The sequence below is a fragment of the Neoarius graeffei genome, chromosome 18 (genome assembly GCF_027579695.1).
Source record: "Neoarius graeffei isolate fNeoGra1 chromosome 18, fNeoGra1.pri, whole genome shotgun sequence".
In the NCBI taxonomy this organism is placed as follows: Eukaryota; Metazoa; Chordata; class Actinopteri; order Siluriformes; family Ariidae; genus Neoarius; species Neoarius graeffei.
This window is the reverse complement of record NC_083586.1, coordinates 50,165,347-50,186,767: the sequence shown is the minus strand read 5'-3', so window position 1 is coordinate 50,186,767 and position 21,421 is coordinate 50,165,347. Positions and strand designations below refer to the sequence as shown.

Sequence of the window (21,421 nt, the reverse complement as noted above, 5' to 3'; positions counted from 1 at the left end):
TTGTTATGTATAGATATGTTCATGTACTGTTTGTGTGAAGTGACAATGATGGCTTTACTGTAGATTTTAGTTTTATCAAGACTTTATTACACAAACTCACTTTATTTTTCCCTTTCCCTAGATTAGAGGCAATTTAAAGACAATGGGTAGAGTTTAAAAAAAAAGGAAGCAGAGCTCAGAGGAAAGACTTGTGGGCGATGGCAGATGGAATGGAAGCTATTGTCAGATCAATGAAGAGTGTTAATATTACAAACAGAGTATTCCTCAGAAATCTGGTCTGAACTATCTGTAACCCTTTTTGGTCAAGATCAGAAGAAAAACCGTCATTGGCTGTGGGTTATATGGACCAGAAATAGAAAAGGCGTGAGGGACCTGACTATTAAACAACAGGACAAGACAAAAAAGACAGAGGAAGACAGCCATGCTAGAGACCTAGTATCAGATGAGGACACAGAAGAGAATGAGGAAGAAGACAAACAACAGGAGATGCCATTACAGACAGGAGCTCAACTACAAGAAGTGACTGCTGAAGACTTGCATGAAGATGAGGAAGAAGACAAACAACAGGAGCCCGACCTAAATATGGAAAGACATGTACCAGAGAATAATGGAGAAAGCTGTCAGTGGTATCAAAGAGGTTCACAATTACAGTAAACAGAAAGAAATGGCAAAAAATTGTTCCACTGCACGGCTCAACAAAACTGAGGCAACCATGGACCAACGTCTTGTACAACAGTTTCCGACAGAAAAATCCCAGTTGTACTCTTGCCTTCAAGAGCCAGCATATCAAAACTCCTCACAGCCTGAAAATTAATAGTCCATATTTAAACATCAGTGCAGTTTGTACATTCCCTTCCTGTAGTACGAAATACTTCTTTAAAAGGAAAAGGGAGCCAGTGGGAGAAAACCTGGTTAAGATTTCTGTGCTCCAAAGAGGAAAAATGTCACACAAAACAAGTGAAAAAAAATTCAGGCCTGCAGCAAACACAAGAAGAGGTAAAATAGCAAGAGCTATACGCTAAGGAGTGAGCCAACTGTACTATAGTAAACTTAAAAAAAAAACCTGTTGCGGGCGGCACGGTGGTGTAGTGGTTAGCGCTGTCACCTCACAGCAAGAAGGTCCGGGTTCGAGCCCCGTGGCCGGCGAGGGCCTTTCTATGTGGAGTTTGCATGTTCTCCCCGTGTCCGCGTGGGTTTCCTCCGGGTGCTCCGGTTTCCCCCACAGTCCAAAGACATGCAGGTTAGGTTAACTGGTGACTCTAAATTGACCGTAGGTGTGAGTGTGAATGGTTGTCTGTGTCTATGTGTCAGCCCTGTGATGACCTGGCGACTTGTCCAGGGTGTACCCCGCCTTTCGCCTGTAGTCAGCTGGGATAGGCTTCAGCTTGCCTGCGACCCTGTAGAACAGGATAAAGCGGCTAGAGATAATGATATGATAAAACCCGTTGCTGAGCTGATTTCAGGAAACATAACCCGAAGTCTGAACAAAAATGTTCTTAAAGTGATTAGTTCAGAGTTTAGTAAAGAGAAAAGAATTCATGATGATGTTTTCATGGAGATGTACCTCACTCACTCAAAATATCATGAAGGAATGTGACTCCAAATTTCACAAGATGCCTGGCTACATACAGCACTTTCAAGTTGACCCCTTTGGTGTACACATGTATACTGAAACAGGAGTAAGCATAGTTGTGCAACACCTGAAAAAGAAGATCCCGCTGATGTTATACCTAGATGCTACAGGTAATGTTGCATCCAAAGTCCCCGGGCAGACCAAAAAAGTCCTTTACTACTCTCTCACTCTTCCTGGAGGGAGTCAGAATGCACCTCCCCTCCCAGTCTGTGAAATGCTGACAAACAAACACTCTGTACCACCAATCACATTCTGGCTAATGCAGTTCTTCAGAAAACTGTCACAGTACACAAAATTAAGAGTACATCAAGTTGAAACAGATTACAGCTGGGCACTAATGCAAAGTGTTCTTCTGTCATTCAACAGGGAGAGCATTGTTAGCTACCTAGACAGGGCTTTTTCTATTTGTTCAAAACTGAAGACATGGAAGGACATCAGAATGTTTACAGTGCTACACATATGCTTTGCACACGTGCTCAAGGCTGTCACTCAGTCAATTTCTGTTAGGACTGAGGACTGTCTTGGCCTCTAGAGGCCGCTGTTATTTCTTTATCTTGTCATGTTTGTTTTGGCCTCTAGAGGCCGCCACTGTTTCTGTGTTTTGTGTTTGTTTTCATGTGCCTTTTACCCCACCTGTTCTTCATTTTCTGCCCTGCCTAGTTTCCTAATTACCCTGTGTATATATACTTCCTCAGTTTAGCCTCTTGTCACAGAGTCTTTGTGCTGCTTATGGCTAGTGACCTCTTTCCCGTGTACCTTGCTTATGCCCTTGTGTTTTTTGGTCTTTTGCTTTCCTTTTGGACTTTGTACTTGACATTTTGGATCTTCTGAGCGTTTTGCATTTTGCCTTTTCTTTTCTGATTTTTGGACTTTGTACTTTTGGATATTTTATTTTTCCCTTATATCTTCTGAGCGTTGGATTTTACTTTTTGCTTTGGATTTTTGATCTTCTGTGCTTTTTCACAATAAACTGTTTTTGTACTCTACCTTCGCCTCACTCCTCTGCACTTGAGTCATTCCCCTGGTGGCCTAGTGGGGGTTTGCTGGATTACTACACCAGCAACCCGGGTTCGATTCCCTGCAAAACCCTAACAGAAAGACTCCGTCATGACTGACTCAGCAGAGGCTGCTTCAACTGTCTACCTGGCCAACCTTCAGGGAATTATGGCAGCTTTAACACTCTTCGGAGCGACCATGGACACTCATGGACGAACGCTCGCAAGCCAATGTGAGGCCCTCGCTTGCCACGAGGTACTGCTTCAGCAAATTGGGAAAGCTCTGGCACAGCTGACTCCTATGCCCGCATCTCCTGCTCCACCATCTGCTCCCGCTCCAGTGCCTCCGGCCACGCTGCCTCTGTCACCTCGCAAACCCTGCCTTCCTGCACCACAGAGGTATGGTGGCAAGCACGGTGAGTGCCAGGAGTTCCTTACCCAGTGCCAACTCACCTTTGAGCTCCAGCCTGCCACCTACACTATGGATCGCCGCAAGATTGCATATGTGATAACCTTGTTAGCTGATAAGGCACGAGCTTGGGCAACAGCCGTCTGGCAAAGACAGGGACCCGAGTGTTCTGACTTCAAGCTGTTTACGGAGGAGATGCTTCGGGTCTTCGATCAAGCAGACATCAGTAAAGATGCAGCCAGGAAGCTCATGTCCGTCCGGCAGGAGGGAAGCGTTGCAGACTACTACATCTCGTTCCAGATGCTCGCAGCAGTCAGTGGGTGGAATGAGACGGCCCTGGTTTCAGCCTTCCACCATGGTCTGTCTGACCCCATCAAAGACGGTCTGGCCTCTATCGGATGCCCAAGTGACCTCGAAACCCTGATCTCACATGCCATTCGTCTTGACAACAGGATTAGAGAGCACCGCTGAGTCCTGAGCTTCCCTGGCCTCACTGCCTCGACCTGGAGCCCGTCTACCTCCTCCAGTGACTGTCCGGAGCCCATGCAAGTGGGCCGTACCCGTCTCTCCGCATCTGAGAGGGAGCGCAGAAGGAGGGACAAGTGCTGCATCTACTGTGGCAAGCCTGGCCACTTCTGAGCATCATGTCCCGAGCTCTTGGGAAAAGGACCACCCCGTCCAGCCGAGGGAGGGTTGTGACGGGGCCTACCCTCTCTCCTGAACTTCCTGGCCAAGGAGTCTACATCCTTGTCTCCATCTCCTGGGTTGAGTCTGTCCACTCTTGCCAGGCCTTGCTAGACTCCAGGGCGGCTGGAAACTTTATGGATGTCCACTTCGCCCGAACTATCAATGTCCCGACTGCACCTCTTGAAGTCCCGCTGTCTGTGTCTGCCCTGGATGGCCAAGCTTTAGGTGATGGAAGAGTCACCCAAGTTACTTCTCCAGTCTTTCTCCAGTCTCAAGGTCACAAAGAAGAAATATCCCTGCACCTTATTCATTTGCCAGAGTTCCCAGTGATTCTAGGCCTTCCTTGGCTTACCCGCCACAACCCGCGCATAGACTGGGTAACTAGCCAGGTTGTGGAATGGGGCCCTGCATGCCATGCCTCTTGTTTGCTCTCTAGCTCTCCTGTGTCTCCTGCCGAGCCTCCTGATCTCACCGAGTTATCTCAAGTTCCCACAGAGTACTGGGATCTTAAAGAAGTCTTCAGCAAGAGTAGGGCCGCCATTCTTCCTCCGCACCATGCCTACAACTGTGCCATCGACTTGCTCCCTGGGACTACCCCTTCTCAGGGCTGACTGTTCTCCCTCTCTCAGCCAGAACGCAAGGCCATGGAGGAATACATCAAGGATGCCCTGGTCTCTGGGTTCATTTGACCCTCCACCTCACCTGCTGGTGCCGGCTTCTTCTTTGTCGGCGAGAAGGATGGGGGGCTCCGACCATGTATTGACTACAGGGGCCTGAACAAGATCACTGTGCGCAACCGCTATCCCCTTCCGCTGATGTCCACAGCGTTCGACCTGCTCCAAGGCGCCACCGTCTTCACCAAGTTGGACTTACGGAACGCATACCACCTCATCCGTATCCGACAGGGAGACGAGTGGAAGACTGCCTTTAACACCCCATCAGGGCACTACGAGTACCAGGCGATGCCCTTCGGACTCACCAATGCACCAGCTGTTTTTCAGGCCCTTATCAACAACGTCTTGAGGGATATGATCAATCAGTACTTTTTCGTCTACCTTGACGACATCCTAATATTTTCCAAGACCGTGCAGGAGCACCACCACCATGTCCGCCAGGTTCTCCAGAGGCTGCTACAGAACAATCTGTTCGCTAAGGCCCAGAAATGAGAGTTTCATGTTCCCAAGGTCTCCTTTCTGGGTTTTATTGTATGGACAGGACAACTCCAGATGGATCCAGCCAAGACCCTGGCCGTCCGGGACTGGCCCACCCCCAAGTGTGTCAAAGAGGTTCAGCGGTTCTTAGGATTTGCTAACTTCTACCGCAAGTTTGTCAGGAACTTCAGTTCTGTAGCAGCGCCCATATCGGACCTCACCAAAAGGACAGGTGGATCGTATGTCTGGTCTCCTCAGGCGGAAAAGGCGTTCAAAGACCTCAAGCACCGCTTATGCACAGCACCCATTCTGGTCCTCCCGGACCCTTCGCAACCCTTCATCGTCGAGGTGGACGCCTCGGACAGCGGCATCGGCGCGGTCCTCTCTCAACGTTCGGATGAAAGGTTGCACCCCTGCGCATACTTCTCCCACTGCCTGAGTCCTGCGGAGGCCCGGTATGACGTGGGGGATCGAGAACTGCTAGCAGTTAAACTGGCCCTTGAGGAGTGGAGGCACTGGCTGGAGGGAGCGCAACATCCATTTCTGGTGTGGACGGACCACAAGAACCTGGAGTACCTCCAGCAAGCCAAGTGACTCAATCCACGACAGGCTAGGTGGGCCTTGTTTTTCAGTCGGTTCAACTTCACCCTATCATACCGCCCCGGCTCTAAGAACACCAAACCTGACATGCTTTCCAGGCTGTTCGCTTCCACCAACAGGGAGAGTGAAGTTGGGCCTATTATCCCTGTGTCCCGGATTGTGGCCCCTGTCCGCTGGGGTGTTGAGGAGGCCGTCCGACGAGCCCAACGCCAGGACCCCGGTCCTGGGATGAGGCCACTGGGCCTCTTGTACATCCCACGTCAAGCCCGGGCCAAGGTCCTCCAGTGGGGTCACTCGTCCCCTCTCACCGCCCACCTGGGAGCTCGGAGGACCCTGGACTTTTTGAAAAGACGCTTCTGGTGGCCAAACATGGAGAAGGAAGTAAGGTCATTCGTCCTGTCTTGTGATGTGTGCACCAGAAACAAGAACCCACGACAGCAGCCCAGGGCCTCCTGCATCCTCTGCCTATTCCCCGGCGTCCCTGGTCCCATGTGCCAGTCGACTTCATCACGGGCCTTCCAGACTCTCAAGGTAACACGGTCATTTTGGTCATAGTCGACAGATTCTCTAAGGCCTGCCGCTTTATACCGCTGCGCAAGCTCCCTTCTGCCCTTGAAACAGCCAAAGTAATATTTATGCATGTCTTCTGAGTCTTTGGTCTCCCACAGGACATCGTCTCAGACCGGGGGCCCCAGTTCTCCTCCCGAGTGTGGCGGGGGTTCTGCAAGCTCATTGGGGCCACCGCCAGCCTCTCCTATGGATTCCACCCCCAGTCCAATGGCCAGACGGAGAGGCTCAACCAGGACCTGGAAACCACCCTGCAAGGCCTGGTGATGGATACCCCGACATCATGGAGCACCTGGCTGCCATGGGCGGAGTACGCCCACAACACCCTGCAGTCATCGGCCACCAGGTTGTCGCCGTTCCAGTGCCAATTCGGGTTCCAGCCACCTTTGTTTCCAGAACAGGAGGAGGACACTGGGGTGCCCTCGGTCAACCAGTATGTGAGATGGTGTCGCAAGACCTGGAACAAGGTAAGGAGGACCCTCATTCAGACTTCCAGGGCCAACCAGACTCAGGCCAACCGCCATAGAAGGCCTGCCCACATTTTCCGTCCTCGGCAGCGGGTTTGGCTGTCCGCCAAGGACCTTCCGCTGCAGGTGGAGAACCGCAGGCTTGCTCCTCGCTACGTTGGCCCCTTCGAGGTTGTGCGCAGGGTGAACCCTGTCGCCTACCGGCTCCAGTTGCCCCGGACTCTTAGGCTCAACCCCACATTCCATGTATCCCTGTTGCGGCCCGTACTGTCGTCCTCGTATGCCCCTGCATAAACAATAAATCGTTTTTGTACTCTATCTTCGCCTCACTCCTCTGCACTTGAGTCATTCCCCTGGTGGCCTAGTGGGGTTTTGCTGGATTACTACACCAGTGACCCGCGTTCGACCTAGGAATCCCCCGCACCCCTGCATCCTCCAGGGTCAGACTGTGTTCACTGTGCACCACCTGCTCGACTCCCCGCGGGTCTGCAGCGGGCTTCAATATCTAGTGGACTGGGAGGGCTATGGCCCGGAGGAGCGCTGTTTGGTCCCCGCTTGGGATGTGTTAGACAAAGAACTTTGTCGGGACTTCCATTCGACAATTGGGGGGGGGGTCCTGTTAGGACTGGGGACTGTCTTGGCCTCTACAGGCCGCTGTTATTTCTTTATCTTGTCATGTTTGTTTTTACCTCTAGAGGCTGCCACTGTTTCTGTGTTTTGTGTTTGTTTTCATGTGCCTTTTACCCCACCTGTTCTTCATTTTCTGCCCCGCCTAGTTTCCTAATAACCCTGTGTATATATACTTCCTCAGTTTAGCCTCGTCACGGAGTCTTTGTGCTGCTTATGGCTAGTGACCTCTGTCCCATGTACCTTGCTTATGCCCTTGTGTTTTTTGGTCTTTTGCTTTCCTTTTGGACTTTGTACTTGACATTTTGGATCTTCTGAGCGTTTTGCATTTTGCCTTTTCTTTTCTGATTTTTGGACTTTGTACTTTTGGATATTTTATTTTTCCCTTATATCTTCTGAGCGTTGGATTTTACTTTTTGCTTTGGATTTTTGATCTTCTGTGCTTTTTCACAATAAACTGTTTTTGTACTCTACCTTCGCCTCACTCCTCTGCACTTGAGTCATTCCCCTGGTGGCCTAGTGGGGTTTTGCTGGATTACTACACCAGCGACCTGGGTTCGATTCCCAGCAAAACCCTAACAATTTCAAGAAAAACAGCAGACGAAGGATTTTGCAACATTTGGTTTTGCCAGGTTACAAAACACTACCTCAATGACGGCAGCACTCAAAATCTTCCGCTATATTTCTGTGCACTGTACTAATTGGCAAATACAACAACGACACTGTCCTGTGTAATCTGAAGGTCATGCAGGACTTAATAAAGAAATGCAACATTCCTGACATGGAAGAAACTGAAAAATTAGACGACAGCCCCTTAGCTCAGGAGGAAGATGATGAAGAAAGAAGAAATGCCCACACAATTGTTGGCAGATCTCCCTTCACATATGAGTTCAAGAGGGTCCTGGAGGAGGTACAGAGAAAGCTCGAAAAAACAGATGCCGAGAGCCCACATGATGAGAAAAATCCATACTTCTGCCCAGGCATTGTTGATGTACTTCTTGAGAACTACCTCGGCATTTTTCCCCTGTGGAGTGGTCTGCTTTTGGGGAATTTGAAAAGGTATGCATCTGACAAAGAAGGTGACACATTTGTCCCAGGTAAGACAAGGAACACAAACTGCCATGTGGAGAGATGGTTTGGAATGGTCAAACAGTCAATTCTGAAAAAGCAGAGGCGACTGAGGCCAGGGACATTTGTCAGGAAAATGTATGGCTGTCTGCAGGGGAGATACAGAGAACACATCATGTCTCATAACTTCTCTGAGCAGTTACTCCTTAAACCCATGCTACCAAAAGACCTCACTCAATCTCGGGAGGGTTGGGCAAAGCGAGATGGAGCAAAGCCCCAGACTTCCAGTTCCAAATTTTGTACTGCTCCAACCACTATTCCAGTTCCAAAGAGACCAAAGTCATCTCTGAACACTGGCAAAGATCTTCAAAAGAGCACAGATGGGAAGAACAGCAGCAATGTCCTCACAAGGGTCCACGTCTGCCACAGAGGTACTTTTTTGCTGAACACTAAAATGAAATGACTGCTCTAAACAGATTAAAACCAAGTCAGTGTAATTTGCACTTTCCAGAGCTATACAAGCATTGTTAAGGAAGCATTTAGAAACATTAAGCATCAGTGAGGCAGTTGTATTCACATCCATGGCTGTCCGATAAAAGTATGTTTTAAGAAGGGACTTAAAAAGAGATTACAGATTCAGGACAGTTTAATGTTGAAAGTATTGCAAATGCTGTATGAAGCCTTTTTCATAATTGCATGCCCTTTGGACATGCAAACCAACTGAAGTTATTGTGGCTGTTGTCAGGGCCAGATTATGGGGGGTCTGGGCCCCGGGGCCAGGAGTTCGCAAAGCCCCCCCACACACACACACAAAGGCTACTGAGGTCGCAGACTAGCAGAGGGCAACATGTGAATAAAGTAAATAAAGTGACATGTGAACATACTGTATGTTTAGAGCATTAAGGCACACAATGTTAGTGATTAAAGATATATGTATTGTGTCAAGAAGTTAACAAGGAAACTGATTAGGATATGTCAATAATTAAGCCATACCTAAGGAATAATTCATTCTAGGCTATATAAGTTTTTTCCTACTCTTCCTTCTTGCAAAGTCATCCACTAATTCATCAAAGTTAAGCTGTAGGACCAACTCTGATCCAATTGCCAGAAGAGAAAGTGAATTCAAGCGGTTTTGGCACATTGTCATCCTGAGTTCATTCTTAATACGAGCCAGTCTGGAGAATGAACGTTCCCCTTCACAATTTGTAATAGGCAGGGTCAAAAAAGTCTGAGTGCTTTGTAGACATTTGGAAAAGTGGACTGTAGATCCAAATCCACCATGGTCTTCAGCATTGTACTTGGGCATTTTTGATTTTCTGACATGAATGATTTGTATTGTACAAGTTCATCTGCCAGGCTTATGTCCAAATCTGTGGGATATGCTGCAGCAAGTGATTTGGCCCTTGAAGTGAGCTCACTGTTGAACATATTGCCAGGCATGAAAAGAACATGAAAAAGATTGGTCAAGTGTGTGTATGCAGTTAACTGATGGTTAAGACAGGACACAAGTTTGTCAATTAGAACATTGAATGTTTCAATCCGAAACTTTTCTTTTCCACTAAATTCAACACCTGGCTCTTCACTTTCATCAGCCATACATTTGCGCTTCTTTGTGCGCTGGAGGTCATGCCTGTAGTCTTGGGAGACTGAATGGGTAACATTTAAAGCTGACCCTTCAAAAAAGGCGAAATTGTCTCTCTGTTCTGCCACAAAGTCACGAAGTGAAAGGACAAGCCGTGTAGCTGTGTGTATGTCAATATTATGTTTCTGCAACTGCAGACTTGTGGCTTGGAACTGCTGCAGTATTGTATCCCAAAAGTGTGCCATGAAGGCTATCTCTAGGCTGTCCAGCTTGCCACAGAGTGCAGAGGCCTCGCTTCTAGTTTCACGTTTCTCCTGTGAATCTTTGGAAATATTGTTCAGTGCCTCTCTCAATTGTGGATAATATTTCCAAAGAGCCTTTGTGGATTCAGCTCTTGAACTCCAGTGAGTACCTGACAATGATTTCAATGTGAGTTTCACATCTGTATCACGAAACACCTTTCCCCACCTGTGTGTTGACGAGGTACAAAATGTATATAGTGATTGCACAAAGTCAAAGAAACAGCCAGCTTCTGGGCAACTGTCAACAGCATTGACACCAACTAAATTCAACGAATGTGCTGCACAGGGGACATAACAAATTAATGGGTTTATTCGTTTCAGATGAGTTTGGACTCCATTGTACTTTCCTGACATATTACTTGCATTGTCATAAGACTGGCCTCTACAGTTAGTTAAGTCTAGGCCCAGGTTCTCCACCATAGCAACAACACACTCAGCCAAACTGCTCCCACTATGATTTCCAATAGGCTCAAAAGCCAGAAAACACTCAACTACTTCTCCACCATTATTTTCAAACCTGAAAATAAAAGTGAGTTGGTCCACAAGAGTAAGGTCTGGAGTGGAGTCAACTATAACAGAAAAGTATTTGGACTCTTTAATCTTGCTGATAATTGCTTCCTTTGTTCTTTCTCCCATTAAGTGGATAAATTCCTCACAGATTGTTGATGAGAGGTAGGACACAGAGCCTTTGCCCTTGCCTCCAAACCTTTGGAGATGGTTGGCTAGAAAAGGGTCTAATTTGGCCAACAGTTCGACAATGCCCAAGAAATTACCATTGTGAGGTGATCCCAGCTGTTCATCATCTCCCCTGAAAGCAAGGTCCCTCTCCCCCAAAAACTGGATTACAGCAACAACTCTTTTCAAAACTTCTCACCAGTATTGCCTCTCTGCATCCATTTGTTTGACAAGATCAGAATCAACTCTTCCTGTGTTTTTGGAGCGATTGTGTAATGCTAGCATGCAAGCCCTATGCTCCTCACACCTCTCATGCTCACCAATACGCTCAGAATGTTTCCAATCAGAAAACCCATGGACAAACTTGTGCTTACTTGAAAATAGCTTGCAAGCAAAACAAAAGATGCAACCAGCTGAAGGAGAGTAAAGTAGCCACTGCCTAGTCACAGATTGGCCATTAGGTAGAGAACATTTGAGTAAGGAATTTGTGAAACTCCGAGTCATGCTCCCCATTGTCCTATCCCTACTTGAGGCAGGGTACTTTTCACTTCGATTTTGAAAAGCAGCTGCTCCTCTACTAACCAGAATCGACTTGGCTTGTTCAGTAATGGAACTTGGCCATAAAGCAGGGTCATTATCTGTTTCACACCAGGAGTTTGAGTCCCCAGCTTCTGGTGTGATACTGGTCTTGGTGTACCCCTTCTGACTTGACAAGACTTTCTCAGGCAATGCCTGGTCTGACAGTGAGTCTCCTGTACTAACAAGAGTGCAGTCTTGGTCGGTTGTGGTATTTGGCCGTAAAGCAGGGTCATTAAGTGTTTCACAACTGGAGTTGGAGTCCCAAGCTTCTGGTGTGAAACTGGGCTCCATGCACTCCTCCTCACTTGGAAACACTTTCTCAGGCGATGCCTGGTCTGATTGTGGGCCTGAAGCCTGAGCCTGACAGGTCGGGTCTACGCTTGATTGGGTCTGTGAGGGCTCCTGTATGATCAAGCCAGTAGTGATCTCTTCATTGCTACAACTCGGGCCACTGATGACATTATCAATACTTGAATCTTGAGGCTTGTTGAAAAAGTTAGAAATCAGAGGCACATTTTTTAAAAAAACGGCCTGCTTTGCCTCCCTAATTTTTTTTGGCTTTTCGTTTTGAAGCCCCACTTTTTTGTTTGCAATCCATATTACTGATGCCAAGTGTAATGTGGGAGTGTTATATCTATTGGATTTTCACTGGGACTTCCTAAATTTCTCACAACTGATTATAATAATTTTATATATATATATATATATATATATATATATATATATATATATATATATATATATATATGCACACGCAATAACCTTTGAAGGTGCAGTGTTGTTTCTAGTAATATAATATAATATAAATATAATGAAATATAATAATTAAAGACAGTGAGCCTTCACAAAGACTGATGGAAATGCACTAGCCTTTTACAAAGGCTTTGAACCTTTGAATGTGCAGTGATGTGTTATAATATAATATAATATAATATAATATAATATAATATAATATAATATAATATAATATAATATAATATAATATAATATAAATGGATATAAGCCTTTAAAAAGGCTGTTGGATGCTACACTGCTGAACAAGTCTGGTTGAACAGGCTGAACACAGAGCAAGCTGTCAAGCTGAACGGTCAGAATGTTGTGAGGAGTACTGAAGCAGGGAGCCTATATATAGAGAGAGCCCAAGTCTCCGCCCCTTCTGGTCAATCCATTGGAAAATCGATATTAGATTTTCACTTAGACTTCCTAAATTTCTCACTGAAAATACACTAGTCCTTACAACGGCTTTGAGGTTGTAGCAGCGAATCAAATCGATTAAAACATTTATGTTGTTGATTTGATTGACCGCCGCAGGCGAAATTCGCTCCTCATTTGCATAATATTAAACTTGGCCAAATATTTTCACTTTGCTTCTCCCTGTTCACTTGCCTTCGCCCCACTTCGCTTCCCTCATAGGAATGAATGGCGAATTTTGCTTTGCTTTGCCAAATTCACGTGTATGTGTCCCCGGCGTGAGGCACACAAGGCATGTTGTTATCTGCCTATGACATGAAGTAAGGAACAAAAACGAACCCCAACACCAAAACCCTTGGTAAATCAGAGGCCCTTTGTAAGGACGTTTGTAATCAGAGGGCTTTCTTCAGGGGCGTCGAAGTAGGGGGGAAAGTGGGACTCAGTCACCAGGGCCCTACGTATCAGGAGGCCCCATAGGGAGTCAGTTTTTTTTGTAGGGGGGGGTCCATTTGAACTAGGTCCATAGGACCCAGAATTTGGTGCTACTCTTAACAGTACACTTTCCCGTTAGGGCTCTCTCTAGGGCCACCAGATAGCCAGAAGTCACGATCCTTAGCAGGGGCTTTCATAATCATAGGATCCTCTGAAAGCATTCCCCCTACTTCCTTGAACCCCTAGTTGGCAGATGTTACGGCCTCAGGAGTTTTCACGAGAGGCACTACAGCAGGGCCAGGGGCCCTCTGATTGCCGTCCCCCGCCGCCCACCAACCCACCCCTTCCCTCTGTTTTCTTCAGATATGCCCTATAACAGTGTAAGTAGTCATAAGATCCTAGAGAATAGAGGCCCTCTGATGTCACAATTGGCATCGGCATCGCTATGGGCCCCCCGGGCCCCTGGACCCCTTGGGCCCCTGGGCGCCGGCCCCACTGGCCCGGTCCGTAATCCGGCCCTGGCTGTTGTACGACATGCTGAACATAAGCACAATTACACCCTGCGGCACAGAGAACTTCAGAGTTTGAGGCCTGATGAACTCATCATAGGCGAGGCAAGTTTCTCATTAGAACTGATGTCACAGATTTATCTAAAAGTAAGCTACTTGTTGATGGATCAATCCTTTAAAAAACTATGTGAAAATGTTATGAGTTGTGCTGCATAAAATGATTTAACAAGTTAATTGTCATGAAAGAAAATCTGGAGTGTGACTTTGGACAAACCAGTCTTTAGCTAAAGTATTGCATCAATGACCCATTCTCAAATATGACAACAATGTGATTAAATATGACTTTAGACTCTACATTGCCATTACCAACACACCAATATTTTTGTGAAATTAATTTTCTCCAAAAGGTTACATTAAAGCCATCCTCAATTCTAAGGATACTGCTGGCCAACTGTACCTCATGAATCACTACACCGTGGGTGCAATTGTACATGGCACAAGAGAGCAGATGGCAAGGCAAGGGTTAAAAAAGGTGAGTATAACTGTAATAATTATGTTATCACTGTAGTAGTCTTGCTTTTAATCAATACATTTACAATAGCCATTTCACCTTTTTGGTTGGTCCTGTGGAGGAAAATACGTAATATAGTCTCATCATGAAATCTTTGTTTTTTGTCAGGTCACATTTGATGACTATGATGGAGCCATTGGATTTGTCAACATAGAAAATGTGCACTGGAAGTTTCTGGTGAGTATAAAGCTACTTATAGTACTATGTGCCTTTACAGCATTTATTTATGGCTCATGGTTTGTCCATTTAAAAGTTATCAACCTTGTAATTGCTATAAAGGTTTATGAATACCTATAATCAAGTAAATAAATCTACATAGATTACTATGAGTTGAATCTTCTTTTAATAAAAGTTCTTGTACTTTTGTCAAATTTTAGAATTAATCAACTCACAGACAATGAGAGGCTTACTGTGCATCAAGTTGCCAACTGCAGTTTTGAAGTTTTACATAAATGAAGCTTATTGTTTCATTATTGTTGCTGCTGTTGTTAACGACACATTTGAAGATGGTGTATGGTTTAATGATGCTACCTTCATATTACAGTATCTTCATGCCCTTCCAAACCACATTTTTGTGGTTGATCCTCTGCAAGGGTCAAATGAAGTTGAGGACTCCAGAAAGGCTGGCTACAGATTTGGGTAATATTAAATAGATTATGGGAAGTAAATAGGTTACACACACATTCTGTATAGCCACAGAGTAAGCGCAAAGGTAAAGCAAAAATGTATTTTACTTTCAACCTGTAGACAGTATTTCAAGATGCGCTGGAACAGACTGGGAAAGGAGGACTGGGTTAACATCAAGTGGCAGCCTGGCAAGATAACCCACACCTTCCAGAAAGATGTCACCAGTTGTGGGATCTTTGTCATGCAGGTGATTCTTGTGTCTTCTTTATGATAAAAAAAGCATGTAGTTTTACTATGCAAGATGATCATACACAGTACATGTGTTGTTTTGCCATCTCTACAGATGGCCAAGATGACGGTGACACAGTTTCCAAATATCCCAAAGAGGTTTCACATTAATGCATCAAAAAAAATCTCTTCAAAAACTAAGAAGAGACATGGCAGAAGATGTTCTGAAAGGATCAGGTATTGCTCAAAATATTACATTGATATGTCAAACACTTCCTACAAACTTAACAGTAATAAAGGCCTGTATTTTCTTTTTTTCAGTTTCAAAGGATGAGTTCTGTTCCTTCTGTGGCAATGAGGACCTGCCCAAGACTGCTGTTGATGCTGTCTGGGTGAGACTCAGACATCAATAGATAATCTGAATAGTGGATAATCAGTAGATAATCTGGGGTTAAGAACCAGACACAACATTAAAGTATTCAAATATTATATACTTTTATGCATTACATAGAGGTAACATTTTCTTAATATGTTTAATAAATGTATCCCTGTAGATTCAGTGTGGAACTTGCACAAGATGGTTTCACACGCAGTACCTTTGAATGCCAGCGGCAACGACACCAAAGAAAGATACCCCTTGGTATTGTGTACTGTGCAACAACACTAAATAAAGAGGCTGTAGGTGAGTTTGGTGAGGTCTAACCTGAGACAGGAGACTTTCTATGTAAAAATAGGACTGTGGATTTCTATCATTATGTGTGTCTATTCTAGGAGCGTTCATTTTGCCATAGTTATTTTTCATATAATTTTATCATACCAGGGCGGCACGGTGGTGTAGTGGTTAGCGCTGTCGCCTCACATCAAGAAGGTCTGGGTTTGAGCCCCGTGGCCGGCGAGGGCCTTTCTGTGTGGAGTTTGCATGTTCTCCCCGTGTCCGCGTGGGTTTCCTCCGGGTGCTCCGGTTTCCCCCACAGTCCAAAGACATGCAGGTTAGGTTAACTGGTGACTCTAAATTGACCGTAGGTGTGAATGTGAGTGTGAATGGTTGTCTGTGTCTATGTGTCAGCCCTGTGATGACCTGGTGACTTGTCCAGGGTGTACCCTGCCTTTCGCCCGTAGTCAGCTGGGATAGGCTCCAGCTTGCCTGCGACCCTGTAGAACAGGATAAAGCGGCTAGAGATAATGAGATGAGATGTATCATACCGTAGATAATCAAAATGTTGTTTTTCAGTCTCAGTTCAGGTCTTATGGCCACTGAGTGAATTTGTTTTGTTGCCATATTTTTTATACACACACACACACACACACACACACACACACAGTGGTGCTTGAAAGTTTGTGAACCCTTTATAATTTTCTATATTTCTGCATAAATATGACCTAAAACATCATCAGATTTTAACATACGTCCTAAAAGTAGATAAAGAGAACTCATTTAAACAAATGAGACAAAAATATTACACTTGGTCATGTATTTATTGAGGAAAATGATCCAATATTACATAACTGTGAGTGGCAAAAGTATGTGAACCTTTGCTTTCAGTATCTGGTCTGACCCCCTTGTGCAGCAATAACTGCAACTAAATGTTTCCAGTAACTGTTGATCAGTCCTGCACACCAGCTTGGAGGAATTTTAGCCCATTCCTCCATACAGAACAGCTTCAGCTCTTGGATGTTGGTGGGTTTCTTCACATGAACTGTTCGCTTCAGGGTCTTCCACAACATTTCAATAGGATTAAGGCCAGGACTTTGACTTGGCCATTCCAAAACATTAACTTTATTCTTCTTTAACCATTCTTTGGTAGAATGACTTGTGTGTTTAGGGTCATTGTCTTGCTGCATGACCCACCTTCTCTTGAGATTCAGTTCATGGACAGATGTCCTGACATTTTCCTTTAGAATTTGCTGATATAATTCAGAATTCATTGTTCCATCAATGATGACAAACCGTCCTGGCCTAGATGCAGCAGAACAGGCCCAAACCATGATACTACCACCACCATGTTTCACAGATGGGACAAGGTTCTTATGCTGGAATGCAGTGTTTTCCTTTCTCCAAACATAACGCTTCTCATTTAAACCAAAAAGTTCTATTTTGGTCTCATCCATCCACAAAACATTTTTCCAATAGCCTTCTGGCTTGTCCACGTGATCTTTAGCAAACTGCAGATGAGCAGCAATGCTCTTTTTGGAGAGCAGTGGCTTTCTCCTTGCAAACTTGCCATGCACACCATTGTTACTCAGTGTTCACCTGATGGTGGACTCATGAACATTAACATTAGCCAATGTGAGAGAGGCCTTCAGTTGCTTAGAAGTTACCCTGGTGTCCTTTGTGACCTCGCCGACTATTACATGCCTTGCTCTTGGAGTGATCTTTGTTGGTCGACCACTCCTGGGGAGGGAAACAATGGTCTTGAATTTCCTCCATTTGGACACAATCTATCTGACTGTGGATTGGTGGAGTCCAAACTCTTTCGAGATGGTTTTATAACCTTTTCCAGCCTGATGAGCATCAACAACGCTTTTCCTGAGGTCCTCAGAAATCTCCTTTGTTCGTGCCATGATATACTTCCACAAACATGTGTTGTGAAGATCAGACTTTGATAGATCCCTGTTCTTTAAATAAAACAGGGTGCCCACTCACACCTGATTGTCATCCCACTGATTGAAAATACCTGACTCTAATTTCACCTTCAAATTAACTGCTAATCCTAGAAGTTCACATACTTTTACCACTCGTGGATATGTAATATTGGATCATTTTCCTCAATAAATAAATGACCAAGTATAATATTTTTGTCTCATTTGTTTAACTTTGTTCTCTTTATCTACTTTTAGGACTTATGTGAAAATCTGATGTTGTTTTAGGTCATTTTTATACAGAAATATAGAAAATTCTAAAGGGTTCACAAACTTTCAAGCACCACTGTATATATATACACACGCACAGTACATGTATATTTTATATATAATATGTGAGTTACTTGAAGATTGATGCTATTATCTTTATGTATGTGTGAGTATATTTCTATTCAAGGCAAAGACAATGCAAAATGTCATAGCTGTGGTGGTTAAAACCAAATCACATGGTACTTTATACCAATGTAACTTGTAATCAGTGCTTGTCAAAAGTGATTGCATATATTTCACTCATTGGTAATAAAAACAAATGAAGGTTCACAATTTCCTTGAAATTATTTCATTTGAGACTGTAAGGCATGAGTAAACTGTTCAGAGTGAATCACACTTCAACTCCTGACCACAGGCCTCCCAAACCAAACTTTCATCCTTCTCAGAAGACGCAGTTTAGTAAATATAAGATGGATTGTGTTTGAATCTGTATGTCAATTTAACCAGCGTTCTGGTTTGCTGAAAGCAAATGGGGCAGCTTTTTATATAGTTTTGTTAAAATAAATCAAAGTAAAACTGTTTTAAAAACTAGATTTTGACTGACCACCAGGGATCTCCTGGTGTTTGAGGAGAATTTGGGGCCACTACACTTTATCTTACAATTAATACAATTAAAAAGGAAGACATTTCTCATACCAAGTGTTGTAGTGTAATCTGTAGGGGATCAATGAAGTGTGTAGTGAGTTTAGTGACACTACACTGTATCATAGTGAAGTTATTGATTAATATTCCCAGAAATTATGAAAAATGCCTCTTTCAAACCAAGTGTTGTAGTGTAATCTGTAGGAGACCAATGAAGTGTGTAGTGAGTTTGGTGACACTACACTGTATCATAGTGAAGTTATTGAATATTTTTTGTAATGTCTCTTTTCGGTGTTGCACTTTGTAGACGGTCGCTGCGCGCTGCTCTCACAGCCGGCTGCACGTAAACACTAATGTTGTTGGTGTGGCTCCGAGGATGGCTCGTTTTGATGAAAGTTAGGTTGTAGCTCGTTGTCTATCTTACTACAGTTGAAAATACGCGTGTTTTTGTGTTTTCACTTAAGAGTTATTGATCCCAGAAGTTCGAATCTGCCAATATCTTTCCAACTTTAAAAAGCGATTTCATGCACATTATTTGCTTGGGAATCCCCTCAAATTAAATAACTTCCCAGCCACAGAATGGCCTGATATTTGAGATATTACAGAAATAAATATATATCACAATGACCAAATTTCAAAGGGAACTAAATTTCATCAATTTTATGAAATTGAAAGGCTGTCTAGCTTGAACAATAAATAAACAAAATGAAAAGATGGTGCTTTACAATTTCTTTCGAGTGTTTGTATGTTAAATATTACTGTGTTAAATTTATTTTATGGCATTTTAGTAATGAACTACAGCAGTGGAAAAGATGCTAACTTCGTCTAAATTTGTACTTCATCTAAATATGGTGAACAACAACATATGTTAATTTTTTAGTACTTCGTAAAACTCAAATGTCGTGGCAATTTATGTTCATACAAGGCTACAACAGAGCACCAGCCTGTGAGACTGGCGACTACTTGTTCTGGTACATACAGTAATAAAGTCATGTTGATGCAAAGACAAGAATTCAGTGGTTCCCAGTTCCAGGCCTGGCACACTAGTGGTTCACTGGCTGATTACCAAAGCTTTAATCAATGCTGCTCACATTACAGCTGCTTTTGCATGTACAGAAAATAATGGGGGAAAAAAGCTTCTTTGGCAAACATTTCCTATGACCGATATCCTGTGATAACAGATTATCATCAGGGTTCTCCACGAGGGGTTTTAGAGGGGCGGGCCGCCCCCCTTTCTGTGATTCCCGCCCCCATTTAATTTCTGCTTCCCCTTTACAAAAGGAAGAGACGTCCCTTTGTTTTCTTTGTGACAGATAGCCTTTCTCTGTTGAAGTACCGACAAAGCACACTACAGACAAAAAACAATTACATCACTGTGTTCAGGAGAGCCTTGTGGCGCTCAATGTGAAAGAATTTTGTGAATATCTCCTTCCGTTTTCATGTAAATCCCCGTTGTTTGGAGGGAGCACTCTGAGGAAAAAGTGCGATTTCTGTGTGAGACTCTGTCTCTGCACTCAGCGCGCGGGTGGGGGAGGGGCTGCTCGCTCTCTCTCTCTCTCTCACACACACACACACAGGAGGGAGGGGCTGCTCGTTCTCTCTCACACACACACACACACAGGAGGGAGGGGCTGCTCCCTCTCAGAGAGACACGGGCTTGTAGCCTCATGGCAAATCATACATTCACACGGTACAGCTCAGCTCCTGCAATAGCGACTGCTGCGCACACTGCATCACTCTCACAATTTCCCCCAGGGGAATTGTTGGCTTTAGTTATAATGCTTATGTACATTCTTTTACAAAAGTGCAATATTTTGATGCTGCTGAGCCATTGATCAACCTTTTTTTTTATGTCTGATATGTTGTAGATGGGAAAAGTAAAAGAAGCAAAAGTTTACTTAAGAAAGATGGCTCTCTTTTTATTTTTATTTTAAGTTATGATAACTTGTTCCTCAGGCACTCAATGTTAATAAACAGGCCTACATTTGAAATCTTTTGACCTCAGTTTTCATTCTTGCAGTAGCTTTATGGAATTCATTGTATTAATTAATTTGCACTGAAGTGTGCAAATTAATTAATACAATGAATTCAAGTGTAAGTGTGTAATGTTTGATGTATGATGTGTTTTGTACCAGTCCAATTGATTCCTCTATTCTAAATGATTACTATTTGAGAGTATTTTATGCAAATTTTATGCAAATTACATATGTACATTTATGCAAATTTGTTTCAAGGTCATCCGATTGACCCCCACCCCCCTATATTTTCAATCCGTGGAGAACCCTGATCATGGGTCAATTTTGCAGTGTTTGTGTGTGGCGAGGAGTTCTCTGTCTTGCTTTTTTAATAGAGAAACTGAATGCTTCAAATTTTAGATTCACAAAATTCAATTTCAGATGGCATGATACAAATTCAAAATAATAATATTTAAATTCTGGATTTTGCACTTAAATTAAATTTTCTAAAGGCATTATTCTTACTCCAGAACTATCTTACTTCATACCGTACATGTAAGTTTCATTTGTCTCAGTAATTGTTGAAAATGCAGATTTTGGCTTTGGCTAGACTTAATTTACAAAGAAAAATATTGAAAGGCATTGTAATTATTTGCATTGCTGCATTATTGGCTTCGAGAGTGTGATTTCATCTTTATATTAGTCATGATATGAGGTCAAAGAAGTGTCTCATAAAGAATACACAGTGAACAAATTTTGTCAAGCTATTTGAGGGTAATATTGGAGGAAAGCATAACCTTACCTGAAATGCCTTCTCAAGCTTCTGCTCAGTCCTGTGTTAATGTCACCAGTATGGAGGTAGTAGGAAGCGGAACAGATTTAAGAAGAGATGTTGAGATGGGTGGAGAAATATGCCTGCATACATTGTCCAACATCAATAGGCCATAAATGATGTAGAACCAAAATGTACACGCCCACTAAATACACGCCTCAGTGTGGAAATTATATTGTGTATATAATCGTGGGGGAAAGAAAGTACATCATTCAGTTCTGTGTTTTTATTTATCAGTATCA

General features: G+C 43.9%; 1 protein-coding gene across 1 annotated transcript in view; it reads right to left on the bottom strand.

The window, feature by feature from the left end:
* LOC132865786 (neoverrucotoxin subunit beta-like) overlaps positions 1-21,192 on the bottom strand; it is a 62,936-nt gene extending 41,744 nt beyond the window's left edge. Inside the window, exon 1 of the mRNA XM_060898295.1 lies at positions 21,150-21,192. The gene's annotated coding sequence lies outside the window, so the exon portion shown is untranslated. The remainder of the gene's footprint in view (positions 1-21,149) is intronic.
* Positions 21,193-21,421: the final 229 nt, after the last annotated feature.